Below are 22,935 nucleotides of genomic sequence, written 5' to 3'. Positions count from 1 at the left end.
TTCAAACTCCCAGGACATTCTATACAAGATCTCAAAGTAGCTGTTCTATTACAAAGGAATTTCAGAAATAGACTGGAAAGAGAAGCTGCTGAATTGATGTCAAACCAGCGTACCACACCATGATGCAGTATGAAAGGACACTTTCTATTGTTGACCTGTAGAAGGAGATCATCAAATGTTGATTGACATCGTTAATAATTAATAATTAGATCAAGTTAATGGCCTTTCTTGACACCATGAACCAGAGCACGCCAGGCACTCCTGGCAGTGGAAGACAGGAGTGCCTAGTGTGCTCTGGTCCATGGGGTCACAAAGAGTTGGACAGGACTAAACAACAACAACAACAACAACAATAACAACAACAACAACAACAACGGCCTTTTAGGCTTGCTTCACGTGAAGAGAAGTTCACTTTTTGAATAATAAGAATTATATGTCATGGGCTGGTGGTGTGGGCATCAGGATTCTAGAAATCCTTAGGTGAGGCATGGCCAAAAAAAGGTTAGGAACCACTGCTGTAGACACTAATTTTTCAGGGGCAGTGGTTCCTCTCAAGCTCTTTCTTTTTTTCAGTATCTCTGAGGACTTGTCAGTCTGTCACCAGTTCATTGGTCCACATCACTGGGGCATTGTTACTGAATTATCTGTAAAGAAAAGAGAGAAAAAGGAAAAGGACAGGACTCAAGTCTGTCCATCCACAGTATTTATTTCTGATGTTGAGCCCAGGTAACAGATGGTCACTGCCCGTCCCATTTCACAAAACATCAGTGACACACACGGGGAAGTGAGATTGTCAGCAGGAGTACCAACACACCACACACACAAATGCATGCAGCATTAATCTGGGATGCGCCACACACAAAACACTGGAAAAAAACACATCTAGGAAGTCGGTGGCGGGTATGCTTGATCCAGCTGTTCATTATATTTACCGTGTTGCACAATAAAACGTATTTAATATGTTGATGGGAGGGAAGGAAGAGATGTGAACCCCAGCAACTCAGAAGATAATCATTTTGCTATTAGTATGATTGTAAAGCTTCCAGGGCCTAATGCTGTTTGCGGGATTTACTGAAATTTAATCCCATGCAGCACAAATAAGAGACCAGCTGCACAGCCTGTTTACCTAAGTAATGTGGAGAGTATTTAAATGAAAGTCTGTTATTACTGTTGTTGAAATATATGCATCTGAATAAACGCAACTTCTGTTCAAACATTGATTTCTCATTAACCACAGCTGTATTAACAAAGCTCCCCCCCCCCTTTACTGTATATATTATACTTTGCCTTCAGTTCTCTCCTAATTAAAACAAAATGTTTGCCATGCATTTTGCTGGCTTCAGTCATGGTGGGGATGAGAAGGAGAAGCGAAGTCCATGGAACTTGTGGACCCCCAACTTGGAGAATTTTTAAAAAATTATTCAGGCTTAAAAAAGGAAACACATAAGGACTAGTTTGTACCAATATATTTACACACAAAAAGGCATCACTTAACAATGAACTTCTTTAAAAGTGAACATTGTTTTCTGCTTCTTGCTATCTTTAGGGAAGTTTTTAATGTTTGATGTTTTAATTGTGTTTTTAATATTATGTTGGGAGACGCCCAGAGTGGCTAGGGAAACCCAGCCAGATGGGTGTGGTGGTAATAATAGTAATAATAATAATAATAATTTATCATCATCATCATCATCTTACCAGTGTTGTGTTCTTTTACTCTTATCCCACTTCCCCTTTTGTGATCTGTTTAGATAGATAGATAGATAAAAATAAAAAATAAAAAAGGTGGAGCTCATTATGGCCTTGAGTTCTTCTCTGGATTCGATTTTTATCCAAGTCAGTGAAGAATTTCTGTCACTCCTATCCAATTCCCACCCACAGCTATTAATATACACTCTTATTTGTCCAATGCTTTTTCAGTTGTGGTTGCACTCTTTCTCTCTCCAAGTCACCAACCACCAGGCATAATCAACTTAGTCACAGTAATTTATTTGTATCCCAAATTTCCCACAAATATTTGTGCTCAAAGCAGATGACAGAAAATAAGCAGTTTATATCAATAACAAATAATTATTATATATATCAGGGGGTACAATATTACTGCAAAATAACACTGACAATTCTACAATTAACAATTAATTTAAAATACATATAAAGTGAGCATAAACTCTCTGGCCTTTTTGCCTCTCCTTTTCCATGCATTTTCTTGTGTTGATAAACAGAAACTGATTCTCACACATGACTGTTCACATGACTGAGTGTTTTGTAAACCATGTGAGCTGCCGTTTTTAGACAGCTCATGATGGCTTCTGGCTATATTAGCTTTGGTGAATTCATGCTGAGCGACATCTAGGTTGGAAAACCCGATCTGGAGCAACCGATCACAACGTGGTCCTGTGCAAACAACTGTGTCAGCATAGGCTGACATAACTCATTAGGGACTAACTGAAAACTATGGCCGCCACAGAAAATAATACTGATCATATGACCCTGTCATGAGAAATGCAGATTAAAAACTTGAAAAACACAACTGATTTGCTGCACCAGCAAAAATTAAAATGCATTGCTCAGCAGAAAACACTTGAACTGCTTCGCAGAGACAGATATACCCATATAAATATTGTGGCTGGTTTGCCAGTCTACTCACATTGGTGACTGGGAGAGGGCGCATAATAGAAGACCTCTGAAGAACATTGAAGAACTATAGCTAAGATGGTCAATGGCAGCTTGTGAATTAGAAAACAAACAAACAACTCCAATCTAATGGACAGAGTCAGGGATGGGTTGTGAGAAGTGAGTTTTTTTAAAAAAATGTTTAGGGGTACTCTCATTTTGACTCAAGAAAATCACCATTTTGTAGTTCAAATCGGAAAAAATAAATACCGTACTTTTCCATGTATAAGATGAGGTTTTTTTACTCTAAAATTATGTTTAAAACCGGGGGTCGTCTTATACATGAATAGTGCAAAGGGGGGGACGGGTGATTGTCAGAGGTGATTTGGTGGCTGATTGGTGGCTGTGGCAAGGGCTGCTTTGGATTGGCTGCTGCTGTGGTAATTGGGTGGGTGATTGGTTGCTGCGGCAAGTGCAATTGGGCATTCGATTGCTGGCCGCTGTGATGACATGACAGCGATTGTCCCACAAAAAAGCTCGACAACTTTGGGCCATCTCCCCCCATTTTCTTAAATTTGTGTTATGCATGGAAAAATATGGTACAGTAAATGGACAAAAGTACAAAGATTCACAAAATGTTTAGGGATATGCGTCCCCCCAGAAAAACAACAACGCTGGTTGCGAATATGACATTCCCTAACTTGATGCACTCAAAATATTTTGGACTACCACCATCTCCTACCATGTTAGCTGGAGTCTAAAACGTCTGGAAGGTACCATATCAGGGAAGGCTGGGTTAGCAGTAAGAGTTGACCACGTCTTTGTTGGTTCAGGGTTCAGGGTTGAGGGTTTTGATTGAATCTAAGTTTGCGTGTGGAGGTCGCCAAGCCACCCCTCAAAATAATTCACAAATCACACGTAATTTTAGTTTAAGGTTTTTGGGCACTATTTTGGCCACAACTTTATTAAAATACAAAATCTGTGAGTGGTTGCTTAGACATTGGTTATGACTATCTGTCCCCCCGCCTGGGACAGAACTGACATTCCGAACTCCATCGGAAGCCAGTGAAGGGAAAGACAATGTTGGGGATCAGTTGAGCTGAGCGTCAGTCCCTCACCGCTCACCTAACCAGCTCCCCAAGGCTTGCCCGCCCTGGTCCCATTTCAGGGATTGGACGAAATCGTGGCAAGCCCCAGGATTCCTTTAACGGAATCCCCTTCCAGCACCATTGGAGGGGCAGGCACAACCTACCCTGACCCCTCCTCCACCAGTTTTTATAACCAATGCCTAACCACAAGCTTACAAGTTGTGACGAATTGCTAAGTAGTAGGCAAAAAACAAGTGGCACCAGCCAACCAGCCAAATGGCAAAATTCCTACTAGGCCCCTGCCCCAACGGCAGACGACCCCATAACAGGCAAAGCAAGGTCAACGGGAACACAGGGCGGGCGGGTGATCCGATGCACTCTGTGAAAGAGAAAGCAAGAGGCAGAGTGCCCCAATATTTAAAGACTATGGTCCCACCCACCCAATTTGCTACATACAATTTGCCCCAACAACCCGGTCAGCCAATCGTTGCACCAGGCAATAACCATTAACCTGCCTGGCAACAGAGGGCTGGCTTGGCGGCCCACACCGCAACCCGTGCTCTCATTTTAGTGAGAACACACTATATCAAGAGGCAGGTTCTGTTAGTTAAGGGTGTGGTGTCAACAGGAAATGAAACAGAGATAGCTCAAAGTTGCTGGGGCAAAATACCTGACACCAACACAAGGCAAGAATGCTGAAAATACTGAACAGTTAGCAATCCTAACTTCGGTCCACAAGATTATGGAGGAATACGGCAGAGTCTTTTGAACCCTTAAAAAGAAATTCCTGCCCATGTTTGTTTCAGAAAATTAGGCAGCAATTTTAAAGCCGCCCACATCTTTGGGCAAAGCTTATTTGCAAAGCTGCCTTTCTGTGTGAATCCTTATTAATATTCATTTCTCTTCCTGACAAAGTATGCACAGAGACCCTGCAATTTAGCAGTGTGCACTTATAACATTTCTTAGAAGAAAGAGCCCCCAGGGAAAACACAGAGTTGCCATAGCAATGTGTTTTTGTTCTGAAATGTTATCATATCGCTTTTCTTTCCCCACGTACATTTTCTGTGGGCTGAAAATGGTTACCCTCCTTAATCAAACTGTCAGCAAATCTTTCAGCTGTTACCACATGCTGCTTGTATCTTGTTCAGAGGTCCAGGCATTTAGCTTACAGGTTGGTTTCGTTATGATTCCAAAAATGGCAACACGACAACAACATTTTTGTGTGTGTCAAGGTACTACTGGCTGTCTTGCACAAACAGTTTGGGTTGCTCTTTACCTTGTGGACTCAGGATTATTTGGGCTCATGATTAGGTTGGAGCAGTGAAATGCAATCCCACTTTCAGTACTGTTTTGGGGTGGACATACTGGTTCATTTTCAATTAGTGCATGTCCCATAGATTCCTGCTAAATTCCTGTACCTTTTTTACAGTACAAAACGTTCTGAGCGGGGAAGTGGGGAGATTGTTCGGTTTCTGTTGTTCTGTTGTCCTGCAAAGACTCTCCTCCCTGGCAGAGAGGGGAGTGGTTGTGGGCGGGAGCCCGAGCACCGCCCCTAGCAGGGGGCGTTAGCCCCCTGCCTCCACCTCACCTGGCTGGCGCCCACGCCCCTCTGTAGGCATCCAACCAGGTGCTACAGAGGGGGCGTGTTTGGCAGCCTTTTGCTGCAGCGCCAGCCTCTCCCCGGCCTCATTCTTTGCCGTCGTCTCGTCCTGAGTCACCCACCCTCCACTCCCTTTGAGTTAGGGTTAGGTCATTGTCATTGCTATGGACCTTAGGTTGGTCGCCCTGGTTGCCCAGGGGGCCTGGTAGGAGTTTTTCCATTTGGCATTAGGCTTTTTGGTTTTTTCGCCTACCTCGTAGCAATCGTCACAACTTTTGTGGTATTGGTGGGTAGGTTAGGCATTGGAATAATGTGTTGTGGTGTGTCGAAATGCTAGGTGTGGCCATCGCCTATGCCTTCAATTTTTGGGTATTCCGTTAAAGGAATCTGGCGGTCATGTATTCTGTCCGATGCCTGCTTGGCGGGAGGCCATGGTACGACCCTCGGTGACATCAGGGGTGAGCCTATAGTTGGATTAGCATCAATGGGCTCCACCTACTGATGAATAAACCCACTTGTTTTAGAGATCCAATGCCTAAGCCAATAACTTTTCACTGCTGTAATCAATAAAGTTGTGGCCTTTCCTTGCCCATTAACCTTATATCACGTGTCCTTGTGTATTCATTTCACATTGCGGGGGTCGGGTCCTCGAACCACAAGAGGACCCCTTTGGATGGCAGTAATGCAGTAACATTGGTGAAATATCACAGAGTAACTAACAAGGGCAACATGGTGTGTTCAGTGGCAGAGGAAGGGGGCAGGTTGCCATGGATGCCATCTCTGGGGGGAGGTGACAAGAAGGTACCACGCGGGGGCTTGCCCTGCCCCCCCAGGCGCGGCAGCACGAGCCGCTGCCATCGCGCCACCACAGCCGCGAGCAGAGGATCCCTCCTTCGTCTGTACGGCGCTCGAGCGGCACTGTCGGCAAACCACTGCACATGCGCCGCCAGGTGGTTTGCCCCGCCCCCAACACCCCACACTGGGTTGCAGTTAGCCATCCTTTGCCCCTGGGTGTGTGGAAACTCCAGTATAAATCCACCGCAAATGCTCTTTTATTTTGTCAATGACATGTTGCAGGTCCAGGCGTTGTGCTCCCCAGTCTCCAATGCAGATAAATAAGAGACCAATAAGACTGGTTTGGAACAAAACAGGCCACAACCTTATTGAACACAGATGAAAGAGATTTGGCTTGGGCATGGGGCAATCGAAATACAGTGGTACCTCATGTTACATACGCTTCAGGTTACATACGCTTCAGGTTATATACACTTCAGGTTACAGACTCTGCTAACCCAGAAATAGTACCTCGGGTTAAGAACTTTGCTTCAGGAAGAGAACAGAAATCGTGCTCCGGCAGCATGGCGGCAGCACGAGGCCCCATTAGCTAAAGTGGTACCTCAGGTTAAGAGCAGTTTCAGGTTAAGAATGGACCTCCAGAATGAATTAAGTACTTAACCCGAGGTACCACTGTACTTCTGGCCCGCCCGCTGGAAGTGATGTGTGGTCAATCCAGGCGGGGGTTCCTAAGACTTACATCAAGTAGGGTGACCCCCACAGGGACCAGCATTTGGGAGAGTGCCTTTGGCCCTGGCCCCACCTGGGCACTCGGACATGGCCACTCCCCCCATATCCCTTTAACGAGATACCCCAGCGTTTCGAGGGGCAGGTGGAGACTACAACCCCCCCCCCTCCATCCAAGTCAAAGGATTGCCCAACCCAGTTGTGACAATTGCTATGAGGTAGGCAAAAACCACCGGGTCAGAGCCAATTTGCTCTGTGGAGAAATTCCTACCCCACCACATAAAGAACAGTGACCACCATAGCCGCAGCAAAGCCCTTGACTATCAGCTTAAACCGAGGGGGTGGGGCGGAAAAGCCCGACAAAGGAACAAGCAGGTAGTGCCCCTGGAGCAGGCTGCTTAAATGACCAGGGGGCAGACCCGAGGAAAGCCTTCCCCATTTGTCAAAGCAGGATGCAGGCCAGAATCCTGCTCCTGATAGGCAGTAGGGGCTTATGCCCTCACCGCCTATCAGGAAGGGAACCAAAATCATGTTTTCCTCACTGGGGCCCCAGTGGAGCCTCTGCCGTCCTGCAATGCCACCTCAGCTAAAGGGGTGAGCGGACTTGCAGAACACACTCACAAAAAAAACAGTCTGGAGGGTCCTGAACGTTATTTAAAATTGGATGTGTCTCCCTGCCAGTGGCGAAGCTGTATGCTTTGACACCAAGGGCGGAGAACAGGCAGGGGGGTGGTGCGCTTCCTGGGGTGTGTGGCACACTGCTCGTGAAGGCGTGGCACCTGGTGCGGTGGGGGGTGTGCACGGTGCGTGTCCGAGGGGCAGCCGGGGGTGCGCAGAATGTGTCCGAGGGGCAGCCGCGATGGTACCCCTCCTCCCCAATGGTGCCGGGAGCGGTGCACCCCTCCCCCCTTTCCTCCGCCAGTGCTCCCACCCTCCTTTGAATGTGAGGTAAAGTGGATATGTGGTTGTTTGTCGCTTATCCAGATCATAATTTTCCACATTGCTGCAAAGCTTGTGGAAAGTTAGGTGAGCACATGAAATTTTGGCATGAAATTTCAGGAGGTGAGTGCATAATGAAGCAACCTGCTGCTTTCTGCCCCTAGTATCTGCCACCGGGTTGCCCCCCTCAATCTGCTTCAACGTAGGACCATTTCTGATGGTCATCGCCTGTGCCTAATGCTAAATCTAGGTTATGTCAACTTGCCTGTCACTTGCCATGCTACAGGAGCAGAAAGATGAGGCAGTCTCCAATTTGCTCCGGTCTGTCACAAATTGTCCAGGCTTGTGTGGTAGGTTCCAATTCAGCTTTGGTTTGTTTGCATAGTCAAGGTGCCTGCTTAATAATATGAGCTGCTTAAAGTAAGTTTATAAAAGGAGGTCATAAATCTAGCGACAGCTGTCATCATTTCAAAGGAGCCATTTGCAGAGTAATATGCTGTTAATTTACTGAGCTCTTAGAGACCTCCAATAAATTCAGGAAATTACAGATGAAGCAAAGCCTGCCTTGTCCTTTATATTTTCTGCATCATAAGCTTCCTTAATGTTTATTCAGCTGAGCAACACAGCTCCAGGAAACTAAGAAAGCTGTTATGGCATCATACCCAGAAATGAAAGTTTGGAAAGTTTCAGATATAACAAGAACTCTCATAATGAATCAGATAACAACCATGAGTAAGGAAGCAATGTATCAGTTACTGAAATTCCATGACTGGAATCCAATGCTAGTCCTACTTGGAGTAAACCCATGAGAATCAATGGACTTAAGGTAATTGTCTCTGTTGATTTCACTTGATCTAGTCTGAATATGACTAATGTTGTCTATCACCTTGTGTGTTGCCTGACTAGAAGGACATGTGCAAATATCTTGCGTTGGGGTTGTTGTTATTGTTTGTTATGGCTAGAGTGTTTTTTGTATGAAATTCTGCACACTCCAGGCAGTGGTGTAGCGTGGGTTGTCAGCACCTGGGGCAAGGCAAGTAATTTGCGCCCCCTAACCCCTGGATTTTAGCACTCGAGTGCGAGGGCGCCCCCCCAGATGTTGCGGCCGCCCCCCTGCACCCCCCACGCTACGCCACTGGGGCTGGGGGCGAGCGAAGGAGCCAAGGACCCCCCCTTAAGGCTCAGCAGGAATTTATTAAATTTATTATTTGCGGAGCCCCCGCGGGCCGAGGCAGCCGAAGCCCCCTCCCCTCGGGCGCCTCCCCGCCCCCTCCTCTCCTTGGGCTGTAGGTGGAGCCCGCGCTCCGAGGCGCTCCAGATCCGGGTTTGGCGAGCGCCTCTCCTCCCCCCGGCCTGGTCCGGGGGCTTCCAGCCGCGCTCCGTCCTCGCCCGACCCCCTCCCCCCCCCCCGCGGCTGAGACTTGCGCTGAGAGCCGGAGCCAGCAGCGCCCCCTTCTGCCGGGAGACCCTCGCCTGCCCGCTGGCTTCCTCTCGGAGGGTTTTGGGGAGCGCAGGGCGCGGCGAGGCCCCTCGGAGCTCTCCTCCCTCCCAGTCGGCAGAAGCAGCCGCCGCCTGTGGCTGGGCCGAGGGGATGGCGGCGGCGTCGGGGTGCGGAGGCTGCCCGTGCCCGGCCAGGCGTTGGTGGCGGCGTCGGTGCTGCTGCAGCGGCTGCTCCTCCTGCGAGCAGTGAGTGGAGTGCTGCCGCAGTGGCGGCGGCGGGGGGCGTGCGCGCGCTAGGGCGCAAGGCTGGCGGTGGTGGCGGGGAGCCCGGCGGAGGAAGGAACTTGTCCCTTCCCTCTGGACTCGCGCCCCCCCAGATGTTGCGCCCGGTGCGGCCGGCACCCCTGGCACCCCCCACGCTACGCCACTGACTCCAGGGGTTATAGGTAAAGGTAAGGTAAAGGACCCCTGGATGGTTAAGTCCAGTCAAATGTGACTATGGGGTTGCAGCACTCATCTCGCTTTTCAAACCGAGGGAGCTGGCGTTTGTCCATAGACAACTTTCTGGGTCATGTGGCCAGCAGGACTAAACTGCTACTGGCACAACGGGACACAGTGACGGAAGCCAGAGCAGACAGAAATGCCATTTACCTTCCCATTACAGAGGTACCTATTTATCTACTTGCACTGGCATGCTTTCGAACTGCTAGGTTGCAGGAGCTGGGACAGAGCAATGGGAGCTCACCCCGTCGCGGGGATTCGAACAGCCGATCTTCTGATCGGCAAGCCCAAGAGGCTCAGTGGTTTAGACTGGGTGCTGAAGGCTGGTATTAGATATTATGGCTTTGTACCAAGGTGTTTAAGGTGGGAAACGTTTCTCCTTTAAGCTACACCAACCCACTGCTTAACTTGGTTGGTACTATATCATGGAGCATATTGAGAGGACTATAGCTTTGGAAGGACCACAGCTCAGCTGCAGAGTGTTTGCCTTTTGTACCAAAGGTCCCAGGTTCAGTTCCTGCCATTGCCAGTTAAAAAGAAAAGAAAAGAATATCAGGTAGCATGTGATGGGGAAATACCCTTTGCCCAAGACCCTGGAGAGCCACTTCCGATTAGAATTGACAATACTGGGCTGCATGGACAAACAGCTTTCTATGTGCAGAATCCCCAGTGTCACATTGCATTCCGTCTTCTGCCAAAGGAACGGACAGTAAATGACATTAGCCTGGGTGACATGACAGCAACTTCGTGTGCTGGCTGACATAATATTTAGTGTGCTTGGTGCTAATATTATGTGACATGGATTTTGGGGCTTGCTCACATTATATTCAGGGGAAAATATGATAAAAATTCCCTGTGGTGATTTTGTGCGTGTGTGTGCATGTGTGTGTGTGTGAGGTCACCTTGGTTAAAGTACTTCTGAGCCTGGAGATAATATAGCTCAGTTAGTAGAGCAATAGACTCTTATTCTCAGGTTTCACACCTCACATATGGCAAAATATTCCTTCGTTGCAGGGGGTTTGACTAGATAACCATTGGGTCCCTTCCAACTCAACAGTTCTACGATTCTACGATTCTTACTGCAGAAAAGTCTAATTTGAAAGTGGAATTCCTGATGTTCTACATAAAGTAGTCTGCCCTGTGGGAAAAAATATCATGGGACTAAGGTTGGTGTTATATGTTCTGAGAGAATGAATACCTGCTCACCCCTTCCCAACAGGTGGGCAGAGTTTGAGGCCCTGAGCGGAGCCACCTGGCCAGGTGCCACCCACCAGGAAACTGCGGGCTCGGCCCACCCCGTGGGGTTAAGAGGGATACCTTCCAAGGCCCGGTTGACTACGTCTGAAATCTGAATTCAATAAAGTTGTGGCCAACTCGAACCCATACCTTGTTGTCTGGTCTCTTCCTTTGTGAGGGGTGAGGAGCCCCAAGGACAGGGTTAGCGCGTGGAATGCAAACAATAAAAGAGGGTGTATGGGTGATTTCTAGTTCTGAATTTTGTGTTTCTGCACATTACACAAGGAAGAGCTTGCACATCTCCCTGGAATGTATATTTAGGATGTATTTAGAATCAGATGTATTTAGAATTTCTCCATCTCACAATGCAGGATATAAGCTCCCTCTTTCCACCTTACACAGAAGTTCAAAAAGCAAAAGCCTGAAGTTGCCCTCAGGGATATGGAGCCCTGACACATGGCATCAGGTGTGCTGATGCTCCATCTTTTGACTGTCACGCACTTGTGTGGTTGTCTGCAGTGTAGAAGCCTATTTGTGAATACTGGGACACCAGCACAATCAGATGTCCCACCCAACTGTGTGGAAAGCGACATGGGAGCACTTGTTCACACATGGGCTCCTACATTGAAGATGATCGTGAAGATTATGGTCTGAAGGTACAGTCCCACTTTGTTGAAGCTAAGCAGGTCTACTCTGGTTGCTCCTTTATATTTATTTATGGTATGTAATCAATTCCTAGACCACTACTTCTCAAAGCAATTGACAATAAGAATAATCAAAACGTTGACATAAGACAAAAATAGCACCATCTAAAGATATCAAAATACGGACTAATGCTAGCAAACGTTCACAGTTGGGAATAAAGGTAAAGGTAAAGGTACCCCTGCCCGTACGGGCCAGTCTTGACAGACTCTGGGGTTGTGCGCCCATCTCACTTAAGAGGCCGAGGGCCAGCGCTGTCCGGAGACACTTCCGGGTCACGTGGCCAGCGTGACATCGCTGCTCTGGCCAGAGCCAGAGCCAGAGCCAGAGCCGCACACGGAAACGCTGTTTACCTTCCCGCTGGTAAGCGGTCCCTATTTATCTACTTGCACCCGGAGGTGCTTTCGAACTGCTAGGTTGGCAGGCGCTGGGACCGAGCAGCGGGAGCGCACCCCGCCGCAGGGATTCGAACCGCCGACCTTTCGATCGGCAAGCCCTAGGCGCTGAGGCTTTAACCCACAGCGCCACCTGCGTCCCTCACAGTTGGGAATGCCCAAACATAAATATAGGTTTTCCAGAAACATCTAGGCCTAATTTTCGGGGGGGGGGGAGCCTTGGCAAATAGGTAAGTCTTTGCTTGGCATCACAATGACAAACGTGTCCTTTCGGGCATGCTTCTGCGGGGAATCACAGCTTCTGAAATAGTAGCTAAGGAGACCCTCACAAAGGATTGAGGGCTGGTCCAAAACATGTTGTTGCCTGAGGTAAAGGGGGAAAACATCCTGTTAAGTGCTTAGATGTGTGACTGCCTGGTAACCGTATCTATGTTGCCTGCAGTTCCAGATTTTCACTGCATCTCAGATCATGCAAACCTGAATCCAAGCCACTCTCTCCTGCTAAGTATAATGATTTAATTGACACAGAAATGGAAAATGTGTGTGTACTGCTGAAGATTTAACATGGGGAAATTCTATTACTAACATTGGGTCTCCCCCCCCCCAAGTAGGTTTCTAAAGAACCCTGAGCTGTCACTAGCTAATGTTATTTTACCTGCAGATTGTTTTCTGTTACTCTAAACTGTTGTAACCTTAGATCAGATGACAAAGGTATTGAGTTGCAAATTCACCATCTTGAAAGGGTGGTGGCTGTTAGATCCAGCAAAATGAGGCAAGAGAGTGAGGCTCCTGGCCACGCTGTGGTTAAATCGTCCGTGGCCACACCCGATACCAGTGCTGATTGGCCAGCGGGACTACGCTAGTCATGGCCCCGCCAAGCGCTGGTGACACAGCCACGGCGACACAAGGAAGGGGAGTCCATCTCCGCCCCCGCGCTGGATCACTGTTGGGTCCTGGATGCCCGGCTGCAACGCCGTCCACCAGAAAAGGTGAGCCATCTTCTCTGAACACCACAGGGAACAGAAGATGTAAATGAAGTTCCAGGGAAATGGATGCTTTTAGAGAGAGAGACCTCTGATTCTAGGTCTGTTTGGATTATTTCATATTTTCTAAGATGCCGAGCCTGTGCTGGACAGAACAAGATATTGTATGGATTTTTGAGGAGTATCTTTGATGCTTATGTTTTGTTTTGAAGAGTTCTCCCAGTAAAAGTTTGAATAATATTCTTATGGGCCTGGACAATGTTTTCTTCCAAAAGGAGTCATTCTTACGCTTCCAGTCACTTCAGACTGTACAATATTAATATCTGCAACATCTCCTACATGTAAAGCTAATCTATTCAATTGTCATAATTGTTTCAGTATTCTCTGACTGAGTCTTTGTAAAAGTGCCTTCTCAACAGTCATTATCGGTTGACCAAGGAAGTGTAAGAAAAATGTACTATGAAGACAGGGAGGAATGTCGTGAACCCATATGTGATGTGCTAGTGGGATGCAAACACTTGTAACCTACATAAAATAACACAGGAGGTAAGCCCTATGCAAGAAATAACTCATTTTGTCCAAATGACATATCTGCAGTTGTCTGAAATCCCAGCTGATGGCTTGTGAAGCTTTCAAAAGGGTGACTGTTATTGGTTGATGAAAGCTGGAAAAAAAGATTAAGCTGAGATTTCCAAGGTCAACCTATTTCACATCCATTCAGATTTACTGTAGTTTTAAATGCTTTGTGCTTGGATACACAGAGGCAGGCGCTGATGGCTAAGCTTTAAATATGGTACAGGATTAGAGAAAGCAATATCCTGTTCTGCAGCAGCGGTAATCAGGTCCTTGCCTGAAGTATGTGCTGTTTTTCGAGTGAAAATTGCACGAGGAATTCATTCTTCTCCCTAGAACAAGAAAGAATGAACATGATCTATTGCAAAGGAAATTCTGGCTGTTAAATGTTCATTGCAAACTTCATTGTTCTTGAAGATTAACACTGCAATGTTTATGCTTCAAGTGCAGTGGCCATTTTACATAACAGAATGAAACCACGAAACGATATCCACATAGAAGACCAATCACTTTTAAAGCTTATATTAATATACTTCCATGATTTCAAATATCTGCTCATACAACTATCTGGGCAGTTTAAATAACACGTGTGTCAGGGGCTCAGGAGCAGAGGCACAGGGGAGAGAGGAGATGGAGAGCGAAGGGGAAGAATCTGAGGGCAGTGTAGGGGAGTATGACAGTGGCACGAGAGATTCCATGAGCTTCTCCAGCGAATCAGAAGATTCCCAGAAGGGGGCGCCGATGGCCAGGGCAAGGGGGGTCCCAGGGGGGACACACCAGAAGCAAGGGGCCAGCGGGGACTCCCAAAGCAGCAGCGGGAGATCAGGACCAGCTCCTCCACCAGAGCGTAGTGGGGGGGAAGAGTCCCATGTATCAGGGCCAGCTTCTCCTCCAGCAGGGAGAGAAGATGAATCAGGGCTGGCCACGCCTCCATCGCAGAGTGAGGGAATGGAGGGGGAGTCGGGTCCAGCTAGCCTCTCCGAAGGGGGAAGCAGTGACAGGAGCAGCGTAACGGTTAGGAGGAAGGTTGCCGGCTGGGCGCGCGCGCCAAGTTCAAATGTACAGGCACGCGGCACAGCAGATAACCCGGATTGGGAACCAGGTCCCAAAGCCCGCCGGAGGCAGGGGGAAGACTAAGGGGACTCAGCGTCAGAAGAGTCTAGAAAGGACAAGACCCCAGCGGACAGGCGGACCCAGAGGAGGAAAGAGCAGAGGAAGAGGTGGAGCAAGGCTAGAGTCTTAAACTGGTGTCTGGGGGGAGGAGATTCAGACGGAGCTTCAGCGGTCTAGAGTTGAGACGTAGAGCTGCGCGCCACGGCTTTGAAATCGAAACTGCACTTCAATAAACACTTTTATATATAACAGCGGACTGGCGTTGGTCCTTTGTGAGCTGGGACCTTGGGCAGCTCTGACAACGTGCATAAAGGCAAATCATAAATCACGCACCCCTGTGATCTAAATTGATGTCAAACTGAATACCAGCTGTACAGGACTTACACATTTCTGAATGTATATGCCATGTATCTTCAATGCTTTGTCCCTGAAATATGCTCATTCCATTTTTGTAAAGAACTTGTGCTTTGTGGAAGGTTTTGTAAACATGTTATGTAATAGTATTGCCTCCGGGAATATTGACTAGGAAGGTGCTTTCAATGCTTTCATGTTTTGCATTTTTGTCATCACACCATATACTATAGTCCATATAGTTAAAGCTATGGTTTTCCCAGTAGTGATGTATGGAAGTGAGAGCTGGACTATAAAAAAGGCTGATCACTGAAGAATTGATGTTTTTGAATTCTGGTGCTGGAGGAAACTCTTGAGAGTCCCGTGGACTGCAAGAGGATCAAACCTATCCATTCTGAAGGAAATCAGCCCTGAGTGCTCACTGGAAGGACAGATCGTGAAGCTGAGGCTCCAATACTTTGGCCACCTCATGAGAAGAGAAGACTCCCTGGAAAAGACCCTGATGTTGGGAAAGATGGAGGGCACAAAAAGAAGGGGATGACAGAGGACGAGGTGGTTGGACAGTGTTCTTGAAGCTACCAGCGTGAGTTTGACCAAACTGCGGGAGGCAGTGGAAGACAGGAGTGCCTGGTGTGCTCTGGTCCATAAGGTTACGAAGAGTCAGACACGACTAAATGACTAAACAACAGCAACAACAACATCATCACGCCCTAAAGTGGACATATGTCATCTCAATAGTTGAGGGGTGGGCTTCTGAATGGTACATGGGAGAAGCTCTAAAGTACAAATAGTAGCGAAGCCTTGTCTTACAGGGAATAAAGGCAAAGTGATTGGGACAACTCTCTCTTCCTTCCAAGAAACTAACGTTGATGCCTGTAAGTTGTACACAGTGCTCCCCCCCCCCGAAAAATAGGTGCCGGAACTTCACCATGAAGTCGTTACAAGTGAGTCCCTGGGTGACTTGGGGCAGCTCTGAACAGATACCTCTGGTTCTATTGCAAGTCAAATAAATGTGCTCCCCTCTTCCCTCATTCTCTTGTTGTTGTTTAGTCGTTTAGTTGTGTCCGACTCTTCGTGACCCCATAGACCAGAGCACGCCAGGCACTTCTGTCTTCCACTGCCTCCCACAGTTTGGTCAAACTCAGATTCAGACAAATGGCTATGATAGCTCAGAAGGACCCTTTGCACAAATGCGTGGGGCGGGGGGGGGGGAATGATATATAATGAATTGAAAAAGATGTTTTAAATAATGTTTGTTAAAATAAACAACAACCAGAAGCTTTCCTTTTGGGAATTACAGGGACAGAACTACCCAGACGGTATAGAAATTTATTTACGTATGCGACTACAGTGGCGAGAATGTTACTTGCCCAAAAATGGTGAGAAGAAGAAGTCCCAGCAAAGGGAGAATGCATACAAAAACTTATGGAATATGCAGACATGGCAAACGTACTGGAAAAATAAGAAATCAAGATAACAATTTTTTATAAACAAATGGAAATGGTTTATTGAATATTTAAATTGTAAACAGATAAGAACATTGGCAGGATTATTGTAATAAGCTGCAGTTTTATAAGCGTATATCTATTAAAGTAGATGAATAAATTAGCAAATTAAGTTAATTTTGATATGCAGAAAATATATATAAAAAAATTCAGGAGTTGCAGAAAGAGAAAACTCGAACAAAGTTGAGTTTTGAAATGTTAAAATGATTGTAAAATTATTGAAATGTATAAAACTGAAAATCATAAATAAATAAAATATATAAACAACAACAACAACAACAGTAGAGGCTTTGCTGGAAAGCCTAAAGCCCACTGTATGACATGAAGTGAAAAGGGAAGAAGGAAAGAGACAAGAGGTGGAAGGAAAGAGACGAGGCAGCTGTGCCGACAGTCACAACCTCAGCACCAGCAGAAAGAGGGTGGAGTGTATGTGAGGAACAGATGAAGAGGTAACTGGTCAGAACAGAGCCAATCTGGGAACTCGCAGTTTCTTTCTGGGAAGTGAGGAAGTCTGCCTCAGCAGCCTAATCTGGAGCCTGAGAAATATCTGCCTTACAGAAGGTCTGAGGACCAGCTTCAGTGTGGGAGAAGGGACTGCAGGAACACAGCCTGCTTTCAAACCCATCAGCAGATCCATAGTACCAGACCTTTTGCCAGAGGTCAAGCAGATGTTCGAAGGGATGCCCAAAGGAGTTGTCCAATCACTCCCATTTCTTCCTCCATTGTGGCAACATTGGCACCCTGAAAGATGGAGGGAGGGAGGGAGGGAGGGAGCGCAAAAAGTGGCCTCAGAAAGACGGGCCATGGAAATAGAGGGAATCATGACTCCCTGCAGCATTGCACTCAGAGCAAGGATCTACTCACTGACATTCTGGTTTCTGGGAACCCACAGAGCCCTCTCTCCCTTGACCTACTTGCATTAACCACTATGCCATCTAGTGAGGTAACCAGAGAGCTAGATACATTCAATCTCAAATAACTGACTGGCATTTTCTTTCTGATTCCAAGCATGGATGGTTGTGGGATGAACCTGCCCTTTCATGGTGAGGAAATGGCACTCTAGGATGATTTTCAGATTTGCCAGTGAAGCCTGATTTCCAATTCCATCACTGCAATCTATCAAGATCAGGACCATTGGCCTATGAGTTAGTCCACATGTGTTCGTCTGTGATTTGTTTCTGGAAATTGGTGAAGAATCTGTGCTTCTGTATGTGGGAACTAGTTGGAGATTGTTACCATAAAAATATAGCTTCAAATTACTGTTTTGCACACTTTTTAACTGGAGTTATTTTATACCTGTGCAGTTAATATATATTTTTTTGCAACTAATCTTATCATCTTTGTATACCAAGGCAGCTTAGAAAGATTGTAAATAAATAAATAATACATTTTAAAAGCTAAAAACGCGCAAGATGAAAATACTGTATTTGCACTGCAGATCATTAAGGAAAATATGCGAAGTTCTGATCTGGCTCCAAAAGATTTCTTTTTATTATATGTGACATAATTCTCTCCTCCATGAAAGAGAATCCTTAATATAGAATTAGCTGATGCAGTAAAAGCTGTAAACTGATATACAGACCTTGGGGATTTGTTTTAATATTAAATCCACAGGGCATCCAGCTCCCTAATTGCACACGTCTACCTAGAAGTAAATCCCATTCTGTTCAGTAAGGGCTTATTCCTTAGAAAGTGTGTTTAGGATTGTGGCCTAAGTCTTAGCTGCAGATGACATTTTTACAAGTAATATTTATTGGGGGGTTGGGAGTTATCTGGGATAGAAAGTAAATTTACAGTGGTGTGTTTAATCCAGTGCTTTTCTTTACAAGAGAAGTAGGTGCCAAAACTCACCATGAAGTTGTTATAATAAGTCGCTGGGCGACTTGGGGCAGCGCTGAACAGATCCCAGTTTGACAACAGCTGCGTTCACCACCCATAGAGGTGCTAAAAAGTAATTCACTCTGTCTCCTTATCTGGTTTGGGGGTCACCTCTGGTTCTGGTGCAAGCGAAATAAATGTACCCAACCTCCGTTGTTCTCTTAGGTTCGGGCAGATGGCTAGGGCAGCTTGAAAGGGACCTCATGCAAACACATGTGTGTGCAACTGTAGTGGCCTGGCTAGAAAGCTTAAAGTCTGCTGTCGCTACACAGGAGACACATTGAAAAAAAAGGAAATACAAACTGGCCTTGCCCCGTAGCTTGACCAATAATGGCTTGGTAAGGTAAAGGTAAAGGACCCCTGGCCAGCAGTTCGAATCCCCATAACGGGGTGAGCTTCAGTTGCTCTGACCCAGCTCCTGCCAACCTAGCAGTTTGGAAGCACGCCAGTGCGTTTGAGCCCCACATCTGGCAAAAGATCCCTGCATTGTAAGGGGTTGAGCGAGATGACCCTCATGGTCACTCCCAAATTTGATGCCCTCATTCTCTGATTCCATGAAACCAATAGCGCCCCCTCCCATGGGTTCCATCTATTCATGAATATCTACCATCCACACATCACATTCATGAACTTGCAAACACCATTCCGCCTCAACCACATTTGGAGCCTCCCATTTACTCACACAAACATATACCAGCCGACATCCAAAAACATGACATCCATTCACGTTTGTGCCCTGGCTTCAATCCACAAATATCCACTGGCTTCTGTTGACTGTCTTCCAAAGGTGAACTTCCATCAGCCGACATCCACAAACATCTATCTGCTTTAGCCTTGTAGCCTCCACCAACTTCAGAATCCAAATGCCACTGGTTTCCATCCACCAACATCTGCCAGCTTCTGTTGGGTCCATCATGAGACATCCACCAGCTTCCAAACACGGATACCAGCAGCCTTCAAGCAAGCAAACTTGCCTTACTATTGCTCCTTAGCATCCCACTGCCAGAGGATTGCCTCCTTCTATTCACCAGTTTGCCTCCTCCAAGTGGAAGAAACCTGGGCAGTGCTGAATGTCACATCCATTGCCAGGTGTGTCCTGCTGGAAATAAAAAAGGTCTTTCCCCTTGGCCTGCCTGTATATCCACTCAGTTGCCAAGTGCTTTTGTGACATCACAAGAAACCCACAGCCAATGGCAACAGCTGGGGAGGCATCATCTTCATTGCTTTGAGCCTCACAATGGCTGGTGGACCTATCAGTGATTGTATGCTTGTTTATCGAGGAAGCAGGTGGCGCTGTAGTCTAAACCTTTTGGGCTTCCCAATCAGAAGGTTGGTGGTTCGAATCCCTGTGATGGGGTGAGCTCTCGTTTGCTCTGCCCCAGCTCTTGCCAACCTAGCAGTTCGAAAGCATATCAGTGCAAGTAGACAAACAGGTACTGCTGCGGCGGGAAGGTAAACGGCGTTTCCGTGTGCTCTGGTTTCCATCTAAAGCAGTTAAGTCCTGCTGGCCACATGACCCATAAAACTGTCTTTGACTCAACTTAACCTAGCAATTTGAAAGCATGCCAGTGTACGTAGATAAAATAGGTACTGCTGCGATGGGAAGGTAAATGGCGTTTCCATGTGCTCTGGTTTCTGTCATGGTGTCCCATTGTGCCAGAAGTGGTTTAGTCATGCTGGCCACATGACCCAGAAAGCTGTCTGTGGACAAACGCCAGCTCCCTTGGCCTGAAAATGAGATGAGCGCCACAACCCCATAGTCAGTTTCGACTGAACTTAACTGTCCAGAGGTCCTTTACCTTTACATATAGCTATAGAAGAACTTTATCTGCATGAGAAAAGCAACGTTGCAAAGGCACCTTTATTGTTAGCTTGGTGGATGCCGCAGGGATTTCTCCCCCTAAAAGTAACAGTTCCCTGGCCCAAAGGGAATAAGAGTACAGTGGTACCTCGGGTTACATATGCTTCAGGTTACATACGCTTCAGGTTACAGACTCCGCTAACCCAGAAATAGTACCTCGGGTTAAGAACTTTGCTTCAGGATGAGAACAGAAATTGTGTTCCGGCAGCGCGGCCGCAGCTGGAGGTCCCATTAGCTAACGTGGTGCTTCAGGTTAAGAACAGTTTCAGGTTAAGAACAGACCTCCGGAATGAATTAAGTACTTAACCCGAGGTACCACTGTATCTTTTTAAAACCAGTTCTGTAATTATTTCCCCTACCACACTGTAGCTGTCTTTGAACAGTGCATTCATAGGAGTGAAATACTCCAGGCTCATCTATTTCCCTCATCCCACCTCTTTCTCCAGAGGTAATTCATTTTTTACCACTGAATCAGAGCAAACATCAAGCGGGTTTTCTCTGGATTGACGTTTGCTCTGATTTATTGCTAAAGAATAGGTTTTCCAGGGGGAAAGCGGCAGGGCAAGGGCAAAACCAGTTGGATCGTGCCTAGAAAGTGTGGAACAAGCAGAAAACTGCTCCAGCTCAAGTCTGGGTGAGTCCTTAGCCCAAGGTTATTAAGCAATTTAGGCTGCAATTGCATACTTACTGACCTGGGAATAAGTCCCATTCTACTTCAATAACGCCTCTAAAATATTGCATATATTGAAGCAGCAGCATCCGTAACAGATGAGAATTACTCATCATTCCTCAGACATCCAAATGGTGGCATGACAAAAATAACCCTTCCTTCTTTACAAGAACTGCACCACCTCCACATCTGACATTACATCCGAAAATACAAATGACACCTCCCACTTTCAGCAACAGTACGTCTTCTCACTTTAAAAGACTGGCTCGGTGTTTGTCCCCGAGTGATGCTTATTCTGAAACAGCCGTAGTATACCTTTGAAATGACAAATACAAATAGTATTCGACATACGATCGTAGGAGCACTTAAAAGCCTGACTGTCCTCTGTAAAAGGTAAAGGTAAAGGTACCCCTGCCCATAGGGGCCAGTCTTGACAGACTCTGGGGTTGTGCGCCCATCTCACTTAAGAGGCCAGGGACCAGCGCTGTCCGGAGACACTTCCGGGTCACGTGGCCAGCGTGACATCGCTGCTCTGGCGAGCCAGAGTCGCACACGGAAACGCCGTTTACCTTCCCGCTGGTAAGCGGTCCCTATTTATCTACTTGCACCCGGAGGTGCTTTCGAACTGCTAGGTTGGCAGGCGCTGGGACCGAGCAGCGGGAGCGCACCCCGCCGCAGGGATTCGAACCGCCGACCTTTCGATCGGCAAGCCCTAGGCGCTGAGGCTTTAACCCACAGCGCCACCTGCGTCCCGACTGTCCTCTGAGAAGGTGCCAAATCTCCCTGATCTCTTAGCTCTCCACATGGAGAAAAGTCTTGATACGGGGGTGCTTTCAAACAAGAACCCTAATAGTCCAACGGAGGAACATTATAAATGTCTGAATCTGTAACCCACGCAAATATCTTCCATTGTTGCAACGACGAGAGCAGCTTCCATTGCCTTTTCCTACAACCTTGTTTGTAAAAACAAGCTCTATTTGTAAAAAGCCTTCTTATTCTGCACTTTCTCAACATCTTTCTCAGAATTGCAAAAGTTCCAACAACTTGGGAAGTGTTCTTTAAATCATTTGCTCATGACTCATGTTTGCTGTCATTACATTTAAGGAAGGGGGGGGGGGAGTATAATATCTTCATGCTTGCCTGCAAAGGCTCATCTCTCATTTCTGTGTTCTTCATCACTCAATCAAGTATAATTTTTAACATTTGTGCAAAAGGCTTATTTTTACAGTGACAGGCACATAAAGGAAGCAGTGGATTGTCCATCTTACATTTACTGTAGCTTCTTACCCTGTTCAAGATGCTCTTACTTGCCCCAAATGGGGAAAGGATGACAAAAGGTAAAGAGAAAAAGACTGGGCACTTTAATTACATTTTCAGATCTGCCAGTGTTACATCTTTGTCCCCCCTGCTTTGCATTTTGTTTTCATGGTAGTATCACTTGGAACCAGCTTGCTTCTGTGTGACACTAAATAGCACAGTTGCCAATGGTGCCCTTCAGTCCAAGCCAAGAATTCCTTTCGTGAACAATGAAGATAACTGCTTTTTAAGGCAACGTTCTAAACTGCATGTCACGAGGCAAAGAGAAATCTTGATAAATGCTCTTTCTCCCTCTTCTGTATGGAGATTAGATTCAGGCAAGGGAAAGTAAGGAGAGGGACAAGAGAAGAGCAAAACAGAAAAAAACATTCTCCAAATTCTGAATACAATGGGAAGCCCGAAGCCCAAAGTAATTTCTTTCAAACGGTATTTTTAGAGTTCTCAGACAAATGCCACCCACATGCCTCTATGGATCCTGTAATCCTGTTAAAGTTAATTACAGCAATACAGTGAATTAAACAAGAAATGTAACTCTCTAGATTCTGAGATAGCTTTAAATAAGTACACTAATTAATTGCGTTTAAACAAATAAACATGAGGGGGAATGCTAATATAACTACACAAGACATGGCCTTCTAAAGCCATGACTATA

General features: G+C 46.5%; 1 long non-coding RNA gene across 1 annotated transcript; it reads right to left on the bottom strand.

The window, feature by feature from the left end:
• Positions 1-472: 472 nt before the first annotated feature.
• On the bottom strand, positions 473-12,807 carry LOC307226957. Its single transcript, XR_013843740.1, has 3 exons — positions 12,688-12,807; positions 1,696-1,740; positions 473-644 (listed from the first exon to the last, which is right to left on the bottom strand). It is a non-coding gene; the product is annotated as an uncharacterized lncRNA (long non-coding RNA).
• Positions 12,808-22,935: the final 10,128 nt, after the last annotated feature.

The sequence above is a fragment of the Podarcis cretensis genome (assembly GCF_951804945.1).
Source record: "Podarcis cretensis genome assembly, chromosome: 11".
Lineage (NCBI taxonomy): Eukaryota > Metazoa > Chordata > Lepidosauria > Squamata > Lacertidae > Podarcis > Podarcis cretensis.
Note: the sequence above shows the minus strand (reverse complement) of the source record. Positions and strands in the feature narration are given on the sequence as shown.